Below are 8470 nucleotides of genomic sequence, written 5' to 3' on the forward strand. Positions count from 1 at the left end.
AAAATTCCTGTGAAAAAAAAAAAAACCAAAAAAAAAAAAAAAAAAAAAAAAAAGCTGTTTTTTAAATTACTGCTCATTGGTTTATCATTACACAATAGGTGTTTTGCATATATTATCCAAATTCTCTCAACAATCCTGCAATTCAAAATCATTTAAGTCTCACAACTGAGGAAACTGAATCTCCAGGAAGTCCTGTTGAAATTGGGTATTAGGACTCAGAAGAGCACACAGGTAAGTCTCCCTGTACAACCCATGTTGTTTCCACTCCATCCTCTGGCGTGCCCGTCTTTCGTTGTTCCAACTTGTGTTGCTCACTGTTTCACGCAGTCTCATGGCTAGCTGAACTTGGATTTGACCTTACAGCCCATATTACTTTATATGTTCAGTGTTCTATTCTTCCCTCCAGTACCATTCTTGAGGAAATAATAAACTTACTTTAGTTATGGTGTTAACAGACATGAATAAACTAACATCAAACCCTCTAGAATAACAAAAATAATAGCTAACCTGGCCTGTATTGACAATGTGCCTCACATACTCTCAATGCTTATCACAAATGATCTCCGTTCTCACATCAGATGATACTTTTACCTCACTCACTAACAGTCACAAAATTAGGGACTAGCAGTCCCAGTGTTGCCCAGGACTGCCTGACTCCAAAAACTACATTGTTCAGAGCATATTACTTTTACTTGTTCAGGCACCAGTCACCCCCAGGCAGGGGCAAGTGTTTGGGAGGTGGAGAAGAGGGGGATGATTTCTTGGCTGTCTATTTGGTTCATGCTGACAGCCAAGCAAGTCAGCGGTTGGGGAAGTTTTCAAGCTGAGGTTGATGACTGTCATTCAAGTTTCCATTTGGATATTTCCTTCCCAATCTTGGCCATTAACTCAAGCATTAGTCTCTCAAAATACACATTTTCTTTTCCAGATGAGGATTTTCTTCAAAACAATCAAAAGAGTCGAGACCATCAAGAATTTCCAGACATCTAGAGCATGGTTTAGAGAGGGCAAAGTGTCCCTGGAATAATGGGAAGATATTAGCTGACTGTTGAATGATGACATTTTGTAGAATTCGTCAGATTTGTTTGTATTGTTTTTATCAGATTCTTTGTTTATAAGTAGGAAATGAGATGGGGCAATTAAAAAAAAAAAAACTACACAGAAATCGATTTAAACCTTAAATCACAGTACAGCTCCCTAAAGAACACAAAAGATGTTTGCAGGCTTCTGTCAGTTCATAAGAGCTACTTTCTGAGCTTTTCAAGGCAGCTGAAAAGATTCACTTACTGATTTTTAGGGCTTTATTTGTATAGGGTGCGGCATCTATTTGGGATAAACCTATCATGATATTTTAGAAGGTGACAGATTCTGCAATACAAATGTCAGTTTAATGTAATAGAACAAAAGCACACCTGGATTTGTAAAACCTAGGAATCTCATCCACACTACAACAATCTGATGTATGAACTCAGATACCATTTCTTCATTTATCCCTGTCTCACTGGGTGGCTGAGAGAATCAAAGGGGAGAATGTATCTGCCAGTGTTTCGTGAACTCTAAAACACCATACAAATGTAAAAGGCTATCACTGTTGTTATAATAAAAGATATTACCGATTTTTTTCTTGCTAAGGACCATCAGCAGTTAGAAAATATACGTGTGGGTAGTGGCACAGAGGTAAAACAAGATCTGTGAGGTTGACCTGCATGGAGGGGGTCCAGGTGTGAGTCTGACAACCTCCCTGAGCAGCCTGTCTCACACCTGCCCAATGATCCAGGTATGGCTGAGGTGTGGGGCAAATTGGAACTCCAAGAACGTGGTGAGAGTGACTCTCTCTCTCTCTCTCTCTCTCCTCACTGTCTCTGTCTCCCTTCCTCTCCCTCTCTTGGTGTCTCTCACTCATGGAAAAAATATATTTAAAAAAAGAGAGAGAGAAAATGAGAAGTCAGGGAACAGTGCAGGGAGTAGGGTGAGGGGAGGGAAAAGAACACAGATTTTTATTAGTTCATTTAGGCTTTATGCCAATTGAATTCTAGCTCCAAAACTATTTCCTGTAATTATGATTTAGCAGTGCCAGAAACAAATATAGCTATCAAGTTCGACCACTTACACAGAGAACAAATTAGTTCATAAAATGTAGTGGATTTTTATCTCCAAATTGAAATTTTGGCCTAAGTCAGTAAGAGACACTAAGTCATTAGAGCTTTTCTCAGTGGACAAATTTTGGTTAGCTGACCTTTTCAGGGAAAATATACCCATGAAGAGTAAGACAAAAGTAACTATGAGAAAAGTATATTTCTATACAGTATCTTAATGAGAGACCATTTATGCCATTAATTTTTTTAAGAGGGGTTTCTGCTATAGGGCACGCACACTTGCCAGAAAGACAGAGAGACAGAAAGCAAGAAATCACCCCCCAGGGGGGGATGGTCATGCCGCAATCCCTTCTCCTCCATTCTCCTCTCGGGATCTTGGGCACGCACGCACACACACCCGGCGTGAGTTTAAGCCACCGGGTCTGGAACTCGAACCGTGGTTGACTATGTGGGAGTCCAGTGACATAGCCATTACACTAACTGCTGGTCCCAACTATGCCATTAATATTTTCATCTTTAAAAAAAGTAATTAATTCTATCTAGTCTTTGAGACCAGTGGTTCTAAAAACTACAGTTTACATAACCATCACCATGCCTTTCATCCATATGTTTTTACTTTTTAGTGCTAGGTAGGGTCTCAGGACTCTCCAGTTTTAATAAGAACCTTAAGTAGTGTTGACACAAAAGGCCTCTGAATCACTCTTGAAGTTCATCAGTTTACACGGTTAAACGGGGCTCCTATGGAAACCTAGGCAGGGAAGTAGCAAAAATGAGTGAAGCAAACTTGAGAGTTTGCCTCTCCTTCAAGCGTGCAGTGGGTACTTAGCATAAATCAGGTTTTATGATAAAGAAATACACATTCAGTTTTCCAGGTAGTTCAATAATTTTTTAAAGAATTGTTTATTTAATTTTATTTATTATTATTTTTTAATTTGACCATAGAGAGACAGAGAGAAAAAAAAATGGAAAGTGAGAAAGAAAGCCACCAGATCCGGGACTTGAACCACAGTTAGCCATAGGGGAGTTCAGCACCTTACCCACCCACACCATCTGCCAACCCCAGGTACTTCAATATTTTAAAATATGCCCAAAGCCTGAATACTTCAATATTTTAAAATATGCCCAAAGCCTGGATTTTTCAGGCTTGAAAAAATTGTATGAAATGTCCTGATTTTTTAAATGTTAGCTCCACATTTAAAATACTATGTTGATGTTTGAACTACGTATTTGTAGGCCATACTCACCCAATGAGAGGTTACTTTGATAAAAGGTAGAGAGTTTGGGCCTCAGGCATGAATGAATGAATGAATGACACGTTTATCCTTCAGGACTGCTGACCATATAGTGTTCATAAAGCAAAGATCTATCCTAGCGCTTGATGCAATGAAAACTGATGAACCCTTTGTTTTCAGTGTGGGGACTGTAGGCTAAGACAACTACACACTTGCTCATGGTGAACACGTCCTTCCCTCAACAGTAACATTTTATTTTGTTTCAGGTGCTGTTGTCTACCTATCTTTCATGGTGCAGCTCATTGCATTTTTAAAAGATGTTTTTTCCAGGAGCTAATTGAGCTTTATCTATGTGAGTGAGCTAGAATCTGTCACTGACAGCCTGCAGAAGGCCATTTCTTCAATTGCTTGAAAGAACTAAAGAGTCAGACATGACAAACTGCAGCTCGGAATACCTGGCAGCAAGCCCATTAGTGCTGCTGTGCCAAGATGCACTAATAAATTACTTAGAGAACACAGACTCACTTTATTTCCGTCATGAAACTCGCCACCCTAAAACCAAAAGAAAAGATTTTATTTTTTTTTCCTATCATAGTTTGTCAGGGCCTTTTGGAAACAGAATGCATTATTTATTTTTTACAAAACATAATTGCTGGCAAACCCACTCTAGTCTATGAAAACAGCTTTCTTTTGTTTCTTCTATGATTTCTAGAGAAACAAACCTTAGGCTTTCTTTATACCCCTTACTCTCTGCCAAGAAGCAACTGTTAACATAGGAGCAACTGTAGCAAATAAAAAAATATCAAACTGCGCATTTCTTTTCAATCCTGTTTCATAAACTGAATCCTATTGTTTTAACTTGCCTTGTAAATGGAGACGATTGACTTTTTCTAAGGGGTGGAACAAGAGAGTCCCATTTTAATAGAATGTTCTTATCAGTTATTCACTTAAGGGATTAGGAATAAATTGTAAAAGGTATATACCAGTACCCTGAGGATTTGCTGTATTGAGTGTGGATTAAATCCTTCCATAGAGAAGTTCAGATAGGATTCCGGGTCTTAATTTGATGAGTCCCTTTCTAGATAGTTTTTCAACTGACTTTCTGTTGCCCTTATCCCATCTCTAATGCCCCTTTCTGATTATGTAGCCCAGTACTACTTCACAGATTTTGGTATTTATCTTTGTATGGTCCTAGTTGTTGATACAGCCCTTGTCATAACAGAATCACAGCAGCCAGTGAAAGAATACTCTGTTGACCACCCTGAATGAAGAGCAGACTTTTGAAAGCTGATTCTATCAGGGATTACATAAAATGGAGAGAGGACAGTTTCTCATACGAAAAGTAGATTACTATTGCCAGACGGTAGCGGATGGGATGCAAATAATGAACAGCAATCCACTCAAGTCTACTAAAAAAGTTTGGGATCCAAACTGTGAATGTGACTTTCAGACACTGAAGTCCAGTTTAAAGTAGACTTCATACACACGTGTTTGAGCAATGGGAAGTAGGAATATATGTGAAGATGTCCAAGAGATCCTTGGCATTAAGAAGATACTCGTTTGGAGTTCATACCTCTTCTAACGATTTCAAAGACAGCTTCAATATTATTCACCCACATACTGGAAACATTAGCAAGCTGACAGAGATGGGTGGCTACTGGAGGAATTGCACAAGAAATTCAGTTTAAGTATCTTCAGCACATTCATCACTGGCCATTCATTTGATGCAGTCCTCCAAGACAACCACCTCGACAGAAGTAGCTGTTCTACTGACAGCCAGAATCACAGGTGCAGGCGGTGAAAGTGCCTCAGGAGTTCCTGTGCTCACTCACTTGTCCTGCTGATGGAACCCCACAGAGTCACGGAAGGTGTGTCCACCACCCAGAATCAGGCTACAATGAAGTTATTAGCATGCTCAGTCTATGTGTGCTGAGCTGCTCAGGGTTGAGGCTGGGATGGCAAGAAAAAGGAAATAAGAAAATATCATTCTGGTGCTCATACTTTGTAGCAGACTTGAAGTTCAGACCATGTGCCCTTTATCATATATTTCCATCATGTACAAGCCTTTTCAGATTACTTTTGCTGCAGCTTTGGGGGAGAAGTCAACCTACTCCCTAGGCAAGGTTACTCCCATATATTTCCAATAAAATAGAGACCTTTACTCCTTGCCTTCTTTTTCTTTATGTGGGTGTCCCTCCCCTGGGAAATGTTCAGCTTCCTATGCTGGGTGCATATATGTGTGTGTGTGTGTGTGTGTGTGTCTGTGTGCATTGGCACCAAAAGGAATGCCTATGTACTTCGCTAGGCATCTCTCTGTTCACAGTTTCTCCTATCATCATCCATTATCCATTTTCTCCTAAATGAATTCCTCAAGATACTGTTACTCAGTTAACAATATATCATTCTGGTTGATTCGGTTGCTTTTTCAGTTAATGTTTATTGTGTAGTTTTTTTGCGTAAGACCCAAGCTAGTAACTGGGAATAAACAATAAACTAATTCAACCAACATGTATGCACCAAGCACACTCTAGAAATGCTAGGGAATCTCACAGTCTATCCTGAAGGATAGGTAAGGCAGAGATGCTTATAACAGAGAGGAAAATGAAGATGCATTAAATACGACGTGTCCTGGAGGCACAGGATAAAAGTGAGATGTAAGCAGACCCAAAGATAGCCAGGGAGAAGAGGAAATATATTTCTTTCAATTTACCTGAGCCAAATTCATGCTCTGACTGCTCTCTATGTCTGTTTAGAGTGGGATGGGTCATTTACACTGAAATCCTCTCAGGAGAGTGCCAGTTCGTGTTCCAAAAAATCTGATGAACTCAAACCCACCATGGGGTGTTTTTTCCATCTCACACTGACTATCTCTCTCATGCCCAGCATTATTATCACCTGTATCAGGGTTTATGCCTCTTGGTCCCTTTCCTTTGCCACTTTTCAGGCTGACGATGTAGGGCAGGACACTCAGAAAAGCACAAATAAGATTACACCAGTTAAGGATCAGTAGTTAGCATAATGGCTATGTCGCTGAACTCCTATGTAGTCGACTGCGATTCGAGTCCCGGACCTGGAGGCTTAAACTCACGCCGGGCACATGTGTGTGTACCCAAGATCCCAAGAGAAGAATAGAAGAGAAAGGATTGTGGCGTGGCCATCCCCCCTGGGGAGTTATTTCTCACTTTCTGTCTCTCTGTCACTCTCTGTCTCTCTGGCAAGCACATGCACCCTATAGCAAAAACCTCTCCAAAAAATAAAAAAAGATCACATGGGTTGTTTTGGTTGTTTTTATAAAATTAGTTTAACCTCAGTTGCCTCTGTTTCCTTGTTTAGCTTCTTCTTTCAGAAACTTAACATTGAAGGTTTGCTCCCTTTGCTTTGAGCTTTAAAGTCACATAATTCTGGTTTTATTACATCTGAAATAGTGAGGAGGACAGTACAGATGTCAATCACTTGTAAATTTCATTTCTTATTGTTTTGTTTCTTTCTTTCATGTGTGAGAGAGAGAAGCACACATAACAGGGTCCCATGCTATGACTCCCACTCTCCCCATGACCTTCCCAACTACCCAGGATCATGGGCACATGCATTTGGCATACACAGGTCAACTAAGGAATCAAACTCATAATCTCCTACCAACCTGCCCCTGTTGTAAATTTCTTATGATTTCTAGTCCTCCTAAATTCCGAGTTATCATTAGATGGAGTTCAATGTCTATACGGTCCAGAAACCTCAAAGCCATATTGGAGAACATGTACTTACATTTCTTATGCACTTACACATCTAATGTTTGCATCCTGATTGTTTGGGAGCATCCTGGAAGTCCAGGGCATGTCATACTTGTCTTTTTGTTGAGGCATATTTTGGGATCTGATGATTCTTAAACTTGAAAAATCCATCAGTTAGTGATCTTGGCCAACCACCCAGAATCCATATCAGCCCAACTTTCTTGCAATTTACTTGTTACAATTTACTTGTGACTGTGTGTGTGTATGTGTGTATGTGTGTGTGTGTGTGTGTTTGCTGTGCATACATTTTATAGGAATGATTACATGCAGCAATATTTTTTTTTTGGAGAGATTTTCACTGTAGGGCGCATGCACTCGCCAGACAGACAGAGAGAGACATAGAGACAGAAAGCGAGAAATCACCCCCCAGGGGGGATGGTCACGCCGCAATCCCTTCTCCTCCATTCTCCTCTCGGGATCTTGGGCACGCACGCACACGCGCCCGGCGCATGCAGCAATATTTTAAGTAAAATGAGAGTTTCACCAGCATCTCTGAATACATGTCTTATAAAGAGAAAGAGTATATTACATTATCTACATTGTCCTGTTTTTCCCTGGCCCTGGAAAAGAAACAGCACAAAGAAAACACATCATGATTGTTTATTAGATAAATAACAGGACACAGCCTCATATGAGGAGTTCCACGTGACCTATTTCCCACACTAAGAAAATCTACAAAAATGCACAAGACTTTTAGTAAGTATTTTTGATGCTTTTCATTTTATTTTTCCATTTTCAAAGGCTTAAGTTTCTCATCCATACTTTTCCAGTTCAAGACTGTCATAGGTGAGATCTTTAACTCATACAGTTTTCCACATACAGTGATATTTGGAGGCTAACCTCTTCTGTTCTGAGACTTACATAATCCTTCTGTAATCATGTGCTGTGATTGTGAACTTTAGTTCTCTAATCTTAAATATGGTATCCTCTGCCTACCTGGAACTTTAATGATAAATTTGATATTTAAGCAACACTGTGGTAAATTTTCCAGAAAGAATATCAGCTCTGAAACCAGAAAGACATGGTTTGTAACTGCAGTGCATCCTAATAGAAACATATGTCATGATTTTTCCCAATGACCCAGTAGTATGAATGTTGCATTGTGAAGCTGTTCTACAGATAAATTAAAGTAGATTCAAGATTATTTCTAAAATAACAGAGCCTTTAACTACCTCAATCTGAGTAAATAGAGAAAGAAGGAAAAACAGCTGCAGTAGAACAGAGACACCCACAGGAATATGTGGCACCTGGGAACACCACTGAATCATGTAAGTTTCAGTAGAAAAAAAATCAAAAGCTGAGGACCATCGACTTTCCTCATCCTGTCCCCATGACCTTCACAATATCCTGCTGA

General features: G+C 39.7%; 1 pseudogene; it reads left to right on the forward strand.

The window, feature by feature from the left end:
- LOC102496332 (tripartite motif-containing protein 5-like) overlaps positions 1 to 8470 on the forward strand; it is a 120987-nt pseudogene that overhangs the window by 42215 nt on the left and 70302 nt on the right.

The sequence above is a fragment of the Tupaia chinensis genome, unplaced genomic scaffold (assembly GCF_000334495.1).
Source record: "Tupaia chinensis unplaced genomic scaffold, TupChi_1.0 Scaffold000093_1, whole genome shotgun sequence".
In the NCBI taxonomy this organism is placed as follows: domain Eukaryota; kingdom Metazoa; phylum Chordata; class Mammalia; order Scandentia; family Tupaiidae; genus Tupaia; species Tupaia belangeri.